General features: G+C 36.0%; 1 protein-coding gene across 6 annotated transcripts in view; it reads left to right on the forward strand.

Annotated features, from left to right (window-relative positions):
- The window catches only part of RSU1 (Ras suppressor protein 1), a 220415-nt gene that overhangs the window by 16066 nt on the left and 186996 nt on the right, over positions 1 to 17353 (forward strand). The gene's annotated exons all lie outside the window — the stretch shown is intronic.

A 17353-nucleotide genomic window follows, 5' to 3' on the forward strand; every position in this document is an offset into this window, starting at 1 on the left:
GAATCAGAAGAGATTGAATTCAGTTTTTGACTTGATATTTACTGGTTATGTCACCCCCAAAAACCCATTTTAAAAATAATTTATTTTTTAATGTGCATTGCTTTATGAATCAAGCAAATCAAGAATCAAGAAAAAATAGAGCAAAAGGGAAAAACCATAGGAGAGATAACAAAGCAGAAAAAAAGAAGTGAACACAATATGTGTTGATTTACATTCAGTCTCCTTAGTTCTTTTTCTGGATGTAGACGGCATTTTCTGTCCAAAGTCTTATTGCTATTGCTTTAGATCACTGAACCATTGAGAAGAACCAAGTTTCATTGTTGATTATCATATATTCTTACTGTTATTGTACACAATGTGTTTCTGATTCTGCTTGTTTCATTTCTTTCATGTAAATCTTTCCAAGCCTTTCTAAAATCAGTTTATCATTTTTTTAATAGAACAATACTATTCCATTACCTTTATATATCACAATTTATTTAGCCATTCCCCAGTTGGTGGTCATGTACTCATTTTCCAATTCTTTGTCACCACAAAAAGAACTGTTACAAATCTTTTTGCACATGTGGGTCTTTTTCCTTTCTTTATCCTTGGGATACAGACCCAATAATGGCACTTTTAGGTCAAAGGTAATACATACTTTTAAAGCCCTTTGGGATAGTTCCAGATTCTCTCCAGAATGGCTGGATCAATTTGCAACTCTACCAACAGTGCATTAGTGTCCAGAAAAGCCATTTTAATGTTTCTGAATTTGTTTCCGCATCTGTAAGAGAGGTACAGTAATATGTGTAGTGCACTCTCCTTTGGGTTGGTACAAAGTACTTTATGAACCCTAAACTGCTTATAGGTGTGAGTTATTTTTTAAAACTCTATTTAGTATTTTATTTTTCCCCAGTTACACATAAAAACAGTTTTCAACATTTGTTTTTAGAACTTGAGTTCCAAATATCTCCCTTCCCACTCCACTTGATTGAGAAGGCAAGTAATTTGATACAAGTTATATGTGTATAGATATGAAAAACATTTTTGTATTAGTCATGTTTTTTTTTTTAATTGAAAAAAATAACCCCTAGTCTCAAGAAAAATAAAGGAAATAAAAGATGTATGTTTCAATGAATATTCAAACACCCATCAGTTTTTCCTCTAGGAATGGATAGATAGCATTTTTCATCTTAAGTCCTTTAGAGTTGTGTTTTTGAAATATTGTATTCTTGAAAATAGCTAAGTCATTCACAGCTAATCATCTTACTATATTCCTCTTGCTTTGTACACAGCACATTTCACTTTGCATCAGCTCATGTAAGTCTTTACAGCTTTTTCTGATGGCATCCTGCTCGTCATTATAGCAGAATAATATTCTAATACAATCACATATCACAATTTGTTTAGCCATTCATGGGCATCCCCTGAGTTCCCAATTCTTTGCCCCTAGAAAAGAGATGCTATAAATATTTTTGTATTTATAGATCCTTTGCCTTTAAATTTTTTTTTCAATCTCTTTTGGGATACAGACCTAGTAGTGGAATGCATAGTTTTTGGACATAGTACCATATTTCTTTACAAAATGATTGAGAATACAATAAGTTGTTATTTTTTTCAGAAGAGGATCAAATTGGTGACAAGATGAGGTGAATTTTGAGTGCATTAGTGAGATGACATTACTTTTGTTTCAGTAAGGTCATAACTACCCTCCCTCAAGAAGTGGCTCCTATTACAACTGTAGTCTGTCTCCTGTCTACCACAAAGATAATAAGGAAGTGCTTTTTAGTTCCATGCTAAATGCTCAAAAATATTTGTAGTTTTGTCAGTGGAAAAGTTGCACTTACTTGCAGATGTACTTAGTATCTAAATTTATAGAATATAAAGGGATAATTATTAGCCTTATGGAAAGCTTCAGTTTATAGGATTCCTTTCCTTATGGAGAGCTGTGCATTGTCCTGTTTGGGTACAAGTAATTTGCAACAATTTGCTGACATAGAAATTTTGTTTTGTAATGTAGTGGGATTTTATTGCACCATAAGAAACTAATAACTATGAGGGATTTAGAAAAACATGGAAAGATTTATATGAATTGATGCAGAACAAATGGGACAGAAACAGGAAAACAATTTATTTATTTATTTTTCATTTTTCTTTTTTTTTTTTTTTATTTAATAGCTTTTTATTTACAGGTTATATGTATGGGTAACTTTACAGCATTAACAATTGCCAAACCTCTTGTTCCAATTTTTCACCTCTTACCCCCCCACCCCCTCCCCCAGATGGCAAGATGACCAGTAGATGTTAAATATATTAATATATAAATTAGATACACAATAAATATACATGACCAAACTGTTATTTTGCTGTACAAAAAGAATCAGACTCTGAAATATTGTACAGTTAGCTTGTGAAGGAAATCAAAAATGCAGGTGGGCATAAATATAGGGATTGGGAATTCAATGTAATGGTTTTTAGTCATCTCCCAGAGTTCTTTCTCTGGGCGTAGTTGGTTCAGTTCATTACTGCTCCATTGGAAATGATTTGATTGATCTCCTTGCTGAGGATGGCCAGGCCCATCAGAACTGGTCATCAGATAGTATTGTTGTTGAAGTACATAATGATCTCCTGGTCCTGCTCATTTCACTCAGCATCAGTTCGTGTAAGTCTCTCCAGGCCTTTCTGAAATCATCCTGTTGGTCATCAGGAAAATAATTTATGCTGTGACTTTAACAGTGACATGAGGGGAGACAATTTTGAAATGCCTCAGAACTCTGAGCAAAGCAGTGACCAAGCACTACTTAAAAAGACTAATACTTACTCTTCCCTCTAGACAGAGAACTAAGAAATCAGAGTTTTAAAGTGTGATTCCAAGGACCTTTAATTGAAAATAAATCATCTCTAATGATTCATGACTGTACATGTACATGACAGTTCTATCATACATGTGATAGTTTTATCACCTTCTACTAATAAGAAGGAGGCTCTCATTATAGACTCCTATCGACTGATGTTAGTTTCCCTTATGACATTGTGTGGGATTTTTTATTGCTATCAGTTGATAAAAAATTTCCCCAAATTTCTCTGATTTCTTCAGAGGCATAATTTCTTATATTCATATGTATTTTATATCATATTATTATGTTTCTTTTGTTTATGTATTTAATATTTATATTCTATTTATATATGTTTATAATTATATTCTTATTATATATTTTAATTTTGTTATAGATTTCTTAAAATCTCTCACATTCATGTACTGCAGTCAGCCATTCCCCAACCAGTCACTCACTTTTTTTTAAGTTCTTTTCTTGCCCAAAATGAGTTGTTATAAATATTTGTAAATTTGTCACTTTTCTTTATCTTTAACTTTCTTGATAGGCCTTGTATTTAATCAGTAGATTAAAGAATATGTACAATGTAATGACTTCTGTAATGACCCTAATGTAATGACTCCAACAGCAGTATGTTAGTGTGTTTTTCTACACCCTTATCCTCCGACCTTTACAATTTGCATCTTTTGGTGTCTTTTTTAGTCTCTGAGGTATTTTAATTTGTATTTCCTTCTTGTTGCTGATATGGAGCCATCTTTTATAGAACTACATTATAAACCATAGGTTTCTTTCCATACCTCAACTATCTTTAGTGTCCAAAGGTAACCCTAAAGGCATGAATCCCACATACATTTCCCGTGACTGATACTTTCCTAATAATATATTCTAGTCACTCCTTTCATAATGTTGTGGACTCCTGTCTGCTGTGATATTCCTTATCCAATTACCTAAATGCAAATTGGCTTGCTGGCTGATGTTCCTAATACTTCCTTATCTGATCTCATGCCACTTTACATTCTTAAACACTTATATCTCTAATTCATGTTAGATCAGTGTGTAAGTTTTAGTTCATCTCACCATATTTTTTGTCAACTTGAGGGTAAGAACAATATCTTATTTCTCTTTCTGGTTTCCTGTCATACAGCACTGAATTGTTTTTTGCATGTCTGTGGAATGAAAGTTGTTTTATCCAATAGCATGGGTTTGTTTTTTTAACTTAATTAACAACTTTAAGATGGAAAACATTTGTATTTCACTGAGGTGGGAAGTGAGAGGGAGGTCTTGTTCAGATTGCTTATTGTTACAAAGTTAAGTGCATTGAGACATATAGTGGGATAATGCAGTACAAAAAAGTATTGTAATCAGAAATATTCAGATTTATGATTGTAGGCCTTATAATCCTTTAGATAGTTGTGTAAGTGAATTGTGTAGAATTGTAGCTTTTTAGAGTTGAATTGGATCGTTTTCATTTTTCAGGCAAGAAAAAACTTGCCATGAAATTAACAGATGTGTCTAAAATCACTCTACTAGTTTGGGACAGCCAGTTTGGGGCAGCCAGTGCTTAGATTCCAGGCTGGGACTCTCAGTCTCATTCTTAATGTTTAGAGATAGAGCCAGAAGGAATTCAGCTTTGTAGAAACAAATGTGTCAGGAGGAGGTATCGTTTCAAAACAAAAGAAGCAGTATAGCTTAAGAGTGGCTTGATTTTAAGTGTGATAAGGTCTTGATACAGGGAATAAGGCACAGGTAAGAAAATGTTCATTTGCAGGTGCTTTCCCCCTCCCCCCCATTTGGAATGTGACAGGTGTGATAGCTAAAGTGGTTAAACTTCTATTTTGTTGATATTTCAGGAGAAAAAAAAATTTTTTTTCAATTTTTGCTTTTTGATGTAAGATTGCTCTTGCTCGGTCTCTGTTCCCCATCTTTCTTTGAGTAGTTATGGCGGCTTAAATTGGGAAGGAAAGAGACCAACTATTGTGTCAGGGAAGGATGCTGGCAAACATGGGGGCTTGCTTTTCTGAGGACAACTGATCTTGACCCTTAGATGAGAATAAAGACGTTGTAGAGGGAGTTTGGAAGGTCTCTATCACAGGCAGGACCAAGAAAAATAGTTTCCTCCTAAGTTTGTCCTGATTCCAAATCCATTCCCATCTTGTGAGCTTAGTCCCCAGAATTGAGTCCAGAGTTCCCCTAGAATTTCTTCATTGACAAGTTATAACTGGTTTTGCTAGATGAAGGTTTGAATTGTATTGTAAAGTTTACATTCACTTGTTCAATCAAAACAATCTGGAAATAGGCATTTCTTAGAATGCTGGGGTTCAAAGTAGATCTTATATCTGGGCCTTCTAGGCCAGATTTAGAAAAGCAGTGCAGCACTAGCCACTTGATTGTATTGTTTCTTTGTTGTTATACATTATTTAATTATTTTTCAGTTTCTGCTAAGAGTAAAACTACACTGTTTTTAAGCATGCTAGTATGCTTCTGTGGAGGGGGCCATGATCACACGCCTGGGGCTAGCTTGTAAAAATATAGAAATAATAGAAATATGCCATATTCTGGAAACAGGTTTTAGCCAGTAGGTGGGAGTTTGGTGCTGATTTCTTATTGTCTAAATCTTAGAACAACAGGTTTCTTCACAGAGAGTTTGTGTTGCCCCAGAGCAAGGAGGAGCTGAAGGATAGAAAGCCACTGTTGCCCTCAAACTGTGGAGAGCAGGACACTTATTTAGCACTTCTGTACAAGAAGGTATGTGCAAGTCAGGAGGATGAATGTGAGATGAACCTGTCTTTTGTTAAAAGGACCAGGATAGCGACTATAAATGCCTTCTGGTGGTTAGATAACACACTTTCTTTGGCTGCTTGATTGAGGGAAAATATAGAGAATGTTTTAAAATTGTATTTGCGTGCTTATTTTCCTTTTTTAAAATTTATAATACTGGGTTGGATGAAAAATTGCTTGGGTATACATGAAAATGTTCAGGCTATGATTAACGTGTATTATAATTAATACCTGCTTGTTGGAGAATAACTTATTGGCTTTGGCCATTTTACTTTTATAACTGTGGTTTTGAGTAAGTTAATGACAAGAGCTCACTATTTTTGCTGCTTAATTGACTATCACTCTTTTGTGCTTGTCATATTTCCTGTAGACTTGAATGATTTTCTAATAATATAACAAGGATTTGTTAGGGCACTTTCAAAGTCTAATGAAATTGGGGAAAATGTCATGTTGAGAGATTTGTGTGTGTCTGAATTTATATTTTACATATATAATACACAGCTTGAAGCAATGTCACTGAGCTGTTGCTTACTGAGAAATGGGAGTGACAGCTGGGTCATACTTCTGTGCAGGAGCTAGGAATGGTGGGGTAGTTCATTTTTAGCCCACGCTTTGGGTTGCCCATGTGTAAGGCAGGGGCAGAACCACAGGCTCCGCCACACTATATTAATGCTGACTGCCAATACTGAAATCAAGGCAGAAGGTTAGTGATAAGACAAATACAGACAAGGAATTGGAGAAAATGTCCCTGGAAGGGTCCAGGATCCTGTAGTCCAACATTTTGCTGCATCTCCGTGGAATGGGTGAGCTGGAAGGAAGCTCAGAGTCTCCTAGCCTGGCCAGTAGCTGAACAAGAATCCTTTCTACAACATACATGAAAAGTAGACGTCCGCCTATGCTACAATAATATTAGTTAATCCATAATAAAAATAATGAGTACTTAAAGTTAAGGCTTTAAGGCATGTAAAAATTTAGAAGACCAAGAACCATAGGGAGGGCAATTCAAAACACCTGAGGAAACTGAGGACCCAAGACATCAAGTGACCTGCCAATTTGATTATTTTCATTTTCCAGTCCAAAGGAGGCTTCCAGAGACTTGGGAGGAGTCAGGACAATTGGCTCAGTTCTCCTTGGAGCCATAGGTCCTTGTCTTTACTTCAACATTTTCCATTTGCCCCTCTTCAAATGAAATACATGCTGCTGTTGCCTCTGGAAAGGATGTGCCCATTTTATCATTGGCATACTGCCCAGTTTTTTACCATCTCTCTAAATTTCTGGACCAAAATGTCCTCCTCTGTCCACCACTCCCCTGCTGATTTATGTTGTTTCTTCCATTAATGAGCAGTGCCCAACTTTTTAAACAAAAGACCTGGAGCTTAATAAGTGGTTTTTATTATATTGACTTTAGAAGTATATAGAGACTGCTTCTTTTTTGTATTTTTATCCCCAGTATTTTGTTCAATGCTTGATACATCATAACTGCTTAATAAGGCATTCATTCATTCAGAGGTTCCTCTCCTACAAGTTGTCTGCTATCACTTTTATCTTTTTTTTGATTGAAAAGTCTAAGATTCACATAGATGTGAAGGCTAATGCTTGAGTAAAATTATTTTACAATTTCAAACATAACCCTATTTAGGGATTTAGAATTATTATAATGAAAAAATTTAAATTGGGATACCAAAGTGGAACAGATATATCTTTTATATCATTAATTCATGCAACTATCCTACAAAAATGAAATTTCATGCTTCCCTGGTTTCCTTTAAGTCTCAGTAAACTTCTCACCTTTCTAAAGGAAGCCTTCTCCAGATCATCTTAATTCTGTGCTTTCTATCTGAGGACTATTTTCTATTTTTCCTGTATTTGGCCTGTTTGTATATATTTGTTTGCATGTTGTCTCCCTCTTTAGATTGTGAACTTTTAGATAGTAAGACCTATCTTTTGTGGTTTTTCATACCCAGAGTGCTTCATGTGTTACCTGGCACATAGTAGGGGCTTAATGCTTATTGACTGACATTTCTTTAAGACATGTGATAACAGAATTCCTTTCCTCTTGGAAGGAAAATGTGGAGTTAAATAAGTTGACTTTATTTTTAGTAGTCTTTTTAGAAAAACTAGGACCCAACCTTTAGATTTTACACACACATACACACACACACACACACACACACATGCAAATACACATGCATCTATATGGGTGTGTATATATGTATATAAATTTTAAAAAATTTTGTAGGAAACATTTGACTATTTTGAGATATTCAACCGAATCCAGTCAAGTAATTAATTGTCTTAGCAGTTTGTGTTTCAAACCATAGAGAGTGCAGTGTGATAGTGACACATGATCTGTTCCACTAAGGTCAAATTAGCATCTTTTACTGGTTTTCTGGCATTTAAAGTAAATGCTTTTGCTGTGATTTTTCAAGTGTTTATAGTAAATACGTCCATTTGATAGGAATATAAATATGCATAAAAGCAGAGGAGCTTTGCACACTCTTCTGTCACTTTTTATTGCAATCAGTGTCTTTCACTTTGCATTGTTTTTAATAGGCTGACTGGCTGGCAGAGCTTCTGAAAAGCCTTTGGGACACACAAAGATAAATCCCTTGGCACCTCATATTTTGCATAAGTATTTATTCATTTTTCTTTTCTTTTATGATGTTGATTATGTCTTGTGAGCCCTCTCTCCAAAGACTGACATTTTCACTATTGCACTTATGGAAGAAATGATTGTCATGTTGAATGACATGGCAGGTGACCCTGGGAAGCATGTCTGACTTGAGTTCCCAAGTTGATTTTTGCTGTAGGCCTAGAAAAAGCTGATGTTAACAATTTTGAAAGTGATGGCCATGTCCACAGGTAAAAGGTTGAAAGTTGAATAATAAGTGTCTCACTGGTTCTAGGGACACAGGGAAGTGGAATGGATAATTCTGATCCAGAAGCGGTTTTTGTTGTCTCTGATTCTGAGATTCACTTACTTGTACTATGAAGTCATACACTCATTCTTTATGTCTTTCTAAAAGCTGTACTTTGCTTAGCACACTTGGAAAATCAATAGCAAAATAGAAAGTTTGGTCCCCAGCTTCAGGTTTCTGGCTGAGGTAGCAGAGTAGCTAGGTTGTGGGACTTGTGCTCAGGAAGATCTGAGTTTGAATTTTTATTTTCAGCCTCAATTCCCTTATTTGTTGGAAGTATCAAATGAGAAAATATATGTGAAGTGCTTCATATACACTTTAAAGTATTACATAAAAGTCAGCAAATATTGTTGGTATGAGGTTGATGTAGAGTATAAAATCACAGAATTGAAGGGAATATTTATGATCATCTTGTCCAAACTCTGTATAGTATTTAGCACACTGCCTGGAACATAGGTGCTTAATAAATGCTTACCCCATGCTTCCTTCCAACCTGCCCTGAATAAAGAATTCTCTGTATGACAGACATTTTAATGCAACAGAAGTATTAAATATATGGCCCGTTTAGCCCATGGCATGCCATCAAGATGAAAATATAGATAACTATTTAACTTTAATACGCTAAAATATTAGTTTTAAAATCTATGTGTATATGTATATATAACATATATGTACATGTACATACATACCCATGTGTGGTTTCTGAGTTAATATGTATCTTTCAGGAATCCTTATATATGGCTTGGAGGTCCCTGTTTCTGTTTGAGATTGATACCATCACTCTATGGTGTACCCAGAAAATCATCCACTCTTTGAAGACCACCAGTAAATGGGATAGTTTTGATTTTCAGGAATTTTTCCTTAGAACGGACTTAAATTTGTCTTTCTGTAACTTCCACTCATTGTTCCTAGAAACATCTCTGGGACCAAGAAAAGCCAGCCTAGTCCTTCTTCTAGAACGTAGCCTTTCAAATACTGGACAGGTCTCATATTTCGCCATGACAACCCATTTTCCCCCTATAATTTGGTTCATTAGCATAGAGGCAAGCTTAGATCTCTTGGGATTCTCCCTGTAAATCACCTTTGAAATTGAGATGAAACATTGATGACTGTTAGTGGGGAGGGAGGGGTCCAGCCCTTCAAATAGTTCTGAATACTCAGTCCTACTTTCTTTTGTTGATATAGTCTGACTTTTATTAAAATCTAGATACATTTTAGGTACAACATTCCCTTGATCAAAAACAAAACCCAAAGTACATATGGTTTTGGATTAAATGAGAATATCATACCTTAAAAGGTAAGGCACTGTGCAAAGAGTGCAGAAATTATTGTTTACTGGACTTACGGATGTCATTGAATGGTTTAAAAACTTACACTGCCTATTTTCTGTGCATATAGATTTATTTTTCACATATATACTCAGCATCATTAGGAAACAAAGATCTGTTTCATTCCTTTTTCTCCCTCTAAAATGTACTTGTCTCATTACCATCAAACATCCCTTCAGGCCCAGTATAATGATTGAGGGAAAAGAGCAGATTTGGAGGCCCTGAATTCAAATTCTGCCACTGTCACTATCTGATCATGGATAAATCAGCTAAGTACTCTGGGCCTCAGTTTACTCTCTTGTAAAAAAAAGTGGGGCATTGGATTAGATGAGTCCCAAGTTCCCTTCCAATTCTGCATCTTAGAATCCTAAGGAGAAGTGGTATTTACTCCATGAAATCTCCAACCACTGTAGACCAGACTGACTGAGTTTCTTTTATACTATTAAATTAAAATTTAGTTGCTTCTTGTTGGTTAGTTGTTAGTCTTATGCTCCTTGAAGCCACTACATCTTTATTCCATTTGTATTTCTTATTGTAGAGCGCTGGGCACCTATATTCCAATTGAAAATACAGTTGTTCAGCGGTAGGAGGGCTCTCAGGACCATCTTCTCCTGCAGCTCCTGAGGGGAAAAAGAATCCCTCCAATAACCTACACTTTGACTCCAGGAAATGTTCTCCTCTGGGAGGGGAGGCTGGGGCAAAGAAATAGTTTCCCCTTTTGGAGAGTTTTACTGTTTAGGGGATTTAGCTTTAATCCCAGTCTAGTTGTATGAATGAATGACTATTTAAAAGACTAGTGGAAGAGTCAGTAGATACTTCTGATTGGTTGGAGGATAGTATTGAGGGATTTTGCAAATTTCATAGCTTTCTGAGGAATATAAGAAGTAAAAAGTAAAAAATGTTTTTGTTTTGTTTTTTTTTGCACAGAAAATGCTGCATCTAGCCACTACAGACTTCCTTTTTTCGTATTTGTGGTCATTTACTTCAGATATATTGGGATCAGGCTTTTCCTACAGAGACGGATTATCTCTTGACAGTGACAACAAGCTCTGAAAAAGAAAAAGCTGATTTTGATCAAGGAGTATGGAATTAGTGTTGTTCAGATGTACTAAAGAGGCTTAAGGAAGACTGTGGAAAACTTTTTATATTAAGTCCTTATTTAAAACCCCTCCAACAATTAACGTATATTCAGAATACTCTTGAATCTTTTTTTGTTGATCCTTTAAAGTCCAACTCATTTTATAAACCCATTTCCCTCCTACCCCAATAATGAAATGTATGAGTTAATCTATTTGGTTAAGGTAAGTTAAAAAGTATTCACAAACAAGCATATTAGCGATTAATCTACTCCCCTCTCCTCTCTAAAAATGTCTTCCCTTTTTAGTTTGCTTTTTCCTCTTTTTTGGGGGGAATAGGAGGAAAAAAATGATCTTTCTAAGAAGGAAATGCATGCTGTTCAAATTCTGAATTGTAAAGTCCCCCAGACAATAATAGAATAATAGCTAGCATCTCTATGCCAACTGCCTAATATTATTTTATTTAATCTGAGAGGTGAAAGGATCTCTGATTAGGAAAGCTAATAAAGAAATACACTTCCCCTTCTCTTCTTGGAGAGTGGAGACTGTGGATACTGAACAACTCATATAATGTTGGAGATAGTCACTTTGTTGCTTGGCTTGCCTTGAATCTTAATTTGTTCCAGGGAAGGGTCCAGTTGAACAAAAATAACATTCTTTTAACCCTCAGAAGCATGCTCGGTAAAAGGAAAGCAAATTCAGTATACAAACTTGTCTTCAAAGAAAGTGACCCTCAAAATTAATTTAAATATATATATTTTAAAGTTTCAAAACTATTGGTAACTCAGGGAATTAAAGTAGAGCATCCTCAACAAATCTCTTATTGCCATGTTTTGGGGTTTTCATTTTTATAGATGGTTAATGGTGTGGATGATGAAGAACTCAATTTATCCACATTTACACTCTTGGAAAGTTGCCTGGAGAACTGGGAGATTGGGATTTTCCCTTCTGCATGCAGCCCGGATGGGTCAGAGGCAGGGTTTGAACTAAGGCCTTCGTAATTCTAAGCCTTGGCCTTTATCCAGTAACCTTAGTACAGGCTATGGATAATTTATGCATCCACAAAGGCTGGTATGTGAAACTGCTTTTGAAGTATTATTTCTCCTACCCCCTTATCTTTCCTTGTCCTATTCTTCCTTTAAGACCCAGATCAGCTTTCTTTCATGGAACTACTATCCCCTTCCACCATACATGTTTTGTTCTTTGAATTCCTGTGTTATTTTATAACATCGTGCATTCTAGGACTTAATTGTTCTGTTTTTCCTTTTATATTTATTAGATTTATTGCCACAGCTGGAATATAAATTCTGTGACAGTAGGAACCATGTCATATACTTCTTATATATTATTTTTTTAAGCTTAGTACAAAGCTGACTCTAGAAGGTACCCAATAAATTCCAATTAATTAAGGAGATGGGATGAAGCTTAGAAGTCTTTGTTTCTAGAAAGAATCAACACATGATCTAGAGTAGTAATTCTTTTTTTTTTAATTGTTTTTTTCTGGTTATACATGTATATTAATATTTATTTGTGAATCAGGTTGGGAGAGAAAAATCAGAACAAAGGGAAAAAACCACAAAAGGAAAAAAGAAACAGGAAAAAAAGTGAACATAGCATGATTTACATTCAATCTCCATAGTTAGAGTAGTAATTCTTTATAGAAAATATTTTAAAGGCAAAAGTACAACGTGAGGTTCTTGAATAGTCGGGGATAAAGGCCAATAGTCTTTATTGTCTCCTTCACAGTTTGTCTCCTTGTCTGGGGCCCGGCCAGCTTTTCTTTGTGGCATCTGTGTTTAGCTTTATGACTTGCACGTTGTAGGTACTTTGCACATAGTAAGTATTTAGGAAGTAGTTGTGGAATGAAATGATGTCACAGTAATCCACCAGCACCACAGTGGTAGCTAGCATTCATGGAGCAGTGTAAGGTTTACAAAGTATTTTACAAATATCTCATTTTAGAGGAAATAGCACTATCATTCTTTGCAGATGAGATGATGGTTTATTTAGAGAATCAGCTGAGAAACTACTGGAGACAACAACTTTAGCTAAATTATAGGATATAACATAAGCACACACAAGTCATTGGCATTTCTGCATCACCAACAAAGTCCAGTAATAAGATATCAAGTATAACAAGAGATATAGACAGTATAAAATATTGGGAATCTGTCTGCTAAGACAAAACCAGGAATTATATATGAACACAACTATAAAATACTTTTTACACACATAAACTCAGATCTAAATAATTGGAAAAATACCAATGGCTATTGATGGGTAGGCCTAACTAATATAATAAAAATGACAATTTTACTTATTCTGTGCCAAGCTGTCAAAATTTTATTCTGTAGAACTAGAAAAAATATGAAGAAAATTCATCTGGAAGAACAAAAAGTCAAGAATATCAAGGGAACTAATGAAAAAAATTGCAAAAGCAAATATCTCATTTTATTCTCAAAACTACCCTGAGAAGATAGGTGTTATTAACTCCATTTTACAAATTAGAAAGCTAAGGTAGAGAAGTTAAATGGCACATCCCAGGTCATGCAGCTGGCAGCTGTCTGAGGCCACATTTGATCTCAGGTTTTCCTGACTCTAGTTCTTGTGCTCCTCACTGCATGATCTGCCTTGTTTCTATCAAAGAAACATGTTCCTTGCGTGTGCTGCTGCAGAGTTAAAGTTTCCTTCCTTAGGCATTGTGGAATGTCCCTTTGTTCTACCTTTTCATCACCTGTACAGTAGGAAAGAGGGCTGCACTTGGAATCAGAGACCCCGTGTTCAGATTCTGGCTCTGCCTCTTTACTGTCTGATCCCAGCCAACTGATTTCAAGTCTTTGGGACTCAGTTCCCTCATCTGTAACATGAGAGTGTTAGACTAGATAAACTTCCAGCTCTAAATCCGTATGAAACTATGAAGTGCGTGCTCCAGGTCTTGGGGTATCTAAGAACCCCTTCTTTTTTTACTCCTCCTTCTCCCTTTAGCACCCCTTTTTAAAAAGAGAAAACATGGCAGGAATTGTCCATTAGAGGTCACTGTTGGGATACATAAAGATAAAAAAACAAGTGAGTGTAGCAGTGTTTTGCAATGTATTTATTTGGCTGTGGATGGTGGGGCAGATTGCTACTGTAGATAATACACCAAAAATAATGTAGAATATTCTAAAGAGGAAATAAGATTTTTTTTCCTTTTTGCCACCATTTCCTAAGGCATTATAGATATATAAAATGATCCCCAGATACTTCAATACTGATTTTTCTTTTGTGGTCCTGATCTGTTTGTGGGATAAAGATTTTTTTCTTCCTTCCTGCATAAGAAAATAATGAAGGTCAACTGTTAAGGAACATGGCTAGGTAAAGGGGAAGGTCAATTCTCCTAGAGCTTCCACAGCTGTGAATAGTAACACTTGAAGGAGTTGCAAAACAACCTTCACAACAGTCAACTCCTGCCTACCCCTTCCATCCCCCATACACACACACCTTCAGTTTGTACTATCCGTATGGGCCAGACTTGTGAATATGATTGTTGATTTTGGTGTGTTTAAACTTCAGTTCACATGCATGACCTTCTGTTGAAAAACTGGCAGTTTTCCCATCAGTCTTTAGCTTTGGTTTCCCAAATCTGGTCTTATGCTGGAAGGATGGGGCCACGCAGAGGATAAAGCTGAGTCTAATTTGAACAGAATAAGAAAGGGGGAACTTTTACTCCAAATCCTGGCATGATAGGGGCCTACTGTTCAAGGAAAGCCCAAATGTGAGTTTGCCTGGGTAATGGATGAGACAGCGTCTCTTATGGTTTTGATTTTTTAATAATTTGTTCACTAAAAACATGATAAGCATAGGGGTCAGCATCGTTCTGTTTAGAGGTTGGGTTGATGAATACAAAACTCAAATTTCTACCATAAAAGCTTTATAATATAAATTAAATATAATTTTCCACTTAAAAATATTACACTTCAACATATGTAGGCATCTACAAAGAAAATTAAGCTCCTAAGAAAAAGGACAATGAATTTAGCTCCATTTCTTAGATATAAAATATCATTGTGATGGGTGAGAAATAGTAATTCTACCACTTCGTAAGCATGAAATGACCTTCATCATTTACTCAAGGCCTTACAACTCTTAAGTCATCAGATAATTCCTCCTTCCTAGATTATTTGTCATGGCTCACACAAAAGTTTTTTGTGTATAGCTCTTAAAATATGGGGGAAATATGCTAAATTGTTTCTATGTCAAGAATTTATCTTGTGACAATATCAAAACAACTTGCAGTTTGAATTTTAACAGAATATTAAGTATATTTATAATAAAGAATCATTGATCAATAGCCTGTGCTTTTTTTTAATTAGTGCCCATTTATCAGTCTGTTGCTATGCCATCACATGAAAGATTGAATTTGAAAAAAAAAATAATCATACTGTTTTTGATTGCTGACAGGTATTAATTAAACAATAGCTTCTGATAGTGACAGTGGCAAGTATTAGGGAGAAAAATTGCTTGGGTTTGGCTGTTACAGTATTATTTTGGAATTTTGTACATGAGCATGTGGGATCACAAAATCTGTCAAGCTCATTTGCAGTGCCTAATGGTCCAGATGGACAGGGCCAGCCCTAGGCAAAATCGTGGTAGAGGCAAAAAATTTTGGTAACATTTCACCAGGTTCTTTACTCAGAGCACATTTCTGCTTGTTTAAGCAATCCATGAGCATTTCATGGTGTCTACTGTGTGCTGGACAGTGTGAACATACTCCTGTAAGTACATCCAAACAAAAGACAAGATTGGTCGTCATCCTTTGAGCTAGAACAGGACTGAAATAATATTCTTATGCTGAGGTCAAGGTATAGAGTGTCTGGGGGTGGCTGAGCAGGCCATACGAGCTCAGAAGGCTTGGCCACAGTACAAGTCTGTAGAAATGAATACAAGTTCATTTTGGAGGGAAGCGGGTGGCAGATTAGGAAGGGTCCTGTGCAGGGGGAGTTATTTGAGCTGAGCTTTAAGAGAAATGAAGACACTGAAGGGCAAATATGAGGAAGTACATTCCAGCCTTACAGGACAGAGTGTGCAGAAGGATGGAGAGAAGAAATGGAGTGTAAAGTATAAGAAGCAATAAGAAGGCCTGTGTACTAGAGGGAGTTTAAAGTTGGAAAAGTAGATTAGAGCCCTGGTGGAAGGAGCTTTAAACAGATTAAGAAAGACAAAGCACTAATTAAGCAATTAAACTACAACCAGTCAATCCACAAGCTTCTCTTAACTATGTACCAGACAAAGTGCTGGGTACTAGGGAAATGCCATCTACTTGGGAGAGACAAGCACTTATATAGAGAGTCTGTATAACAAATATAAAGGGAATAAATATGTTCAACCAGACTGCTCTCTCTATTTAAGGGGGAAGAGAATAAACATTAATGCCTGCTGTATGTTAGAACTGGGCTAAAACACTGCTATATGTGCTAAAAACAAAAACAAAAACAAACAAACAAAAACAAACCAAACCCTGCTGTTTCATTTAATAATACTATCTCCCATAATAATGCACAGATAAATCTTTGCTAATGACTACTTTAAGTATACAGGTGACAGTCACCAGATTTGAGATTTGGAAAGGACCCCCATGGCCTCTAGTCCAACCCAGAAATAAAATGAATCCTTACTATAAAATACCCTGAAAGTGGCCATCCATCCCTCCTGTCAGTCCTCCTCTGGGGCAGCTCTCTTTGTCTTGATGTCAAGCCTCCCAGTTCTTCTTTGCATTTTCTCCTCATGCTCCTGACCCTTTCCTGTGGGACCCAACAGGAGGATTCTTTTTCCTCCGTGTCAGCCCTGTAAGATACCCCGGCTACGGCCGTCACAGCTGTTCTCCATGTAGCCCTGCTGCCTTGTATTATGTGACATGGATTCCTGGTTGGCCTCCTCTGGGCAATTTCCAACTTCCTGATATCCTTAAATGCAGTGCCCTGAATTGAATGCAGTATTCTGGATAAATTGGGAGTTCAGGAAGACTATCCACCTCTTCCTGGAAATTATGCTTCTTAATGGGGCCCAAGATGGTAAGAGTTTTTTTGGTTCCTCCATCACACTGATAACTTATTGAGTTTTTAGTCAAGTGAAACCTGAAGATCTTTTTCTATCCTTCACCCATCTTATATTTGTGAAGTTGATTTTGTAAGATTTTATAATTTTTCTATTGAAATTCATCCAATTAGATTCAATCCAATGCTCTAGCCTGCAAAGATTTTTATGGATGTTGACTCTGTCATTCACTGTGTTAGGTCTCTCTCCTAGTTTATTATTCCTGTCAAAAAAAGAAAGGTTAGTCTGGCATGACCTAGTCATGATGAAGCTATGTGGTTATTTGTAATCAACATCTCTCTTTCTGTTAGTCATCTTCTCTTTAATAATCTCTTCTAGAATTTCCTTAAGAAATGAAGTCAAACTCA

This window comes from Sarcophilus harrisii, chromosome 5, assembly GCF_902635505.1.
Source record: "Sarcophilus harrisii chromosome 5, mSarHar1.11, whole genome shotgun sequence".
In the NCBI taxonomy this organism is placed as follows: Eukaryota; Metazoa; Chordata; class Mammalia; order Dasyuromorphia; family Dasyuridae; genus Sarcophilus; species Sarcophilus harrisii.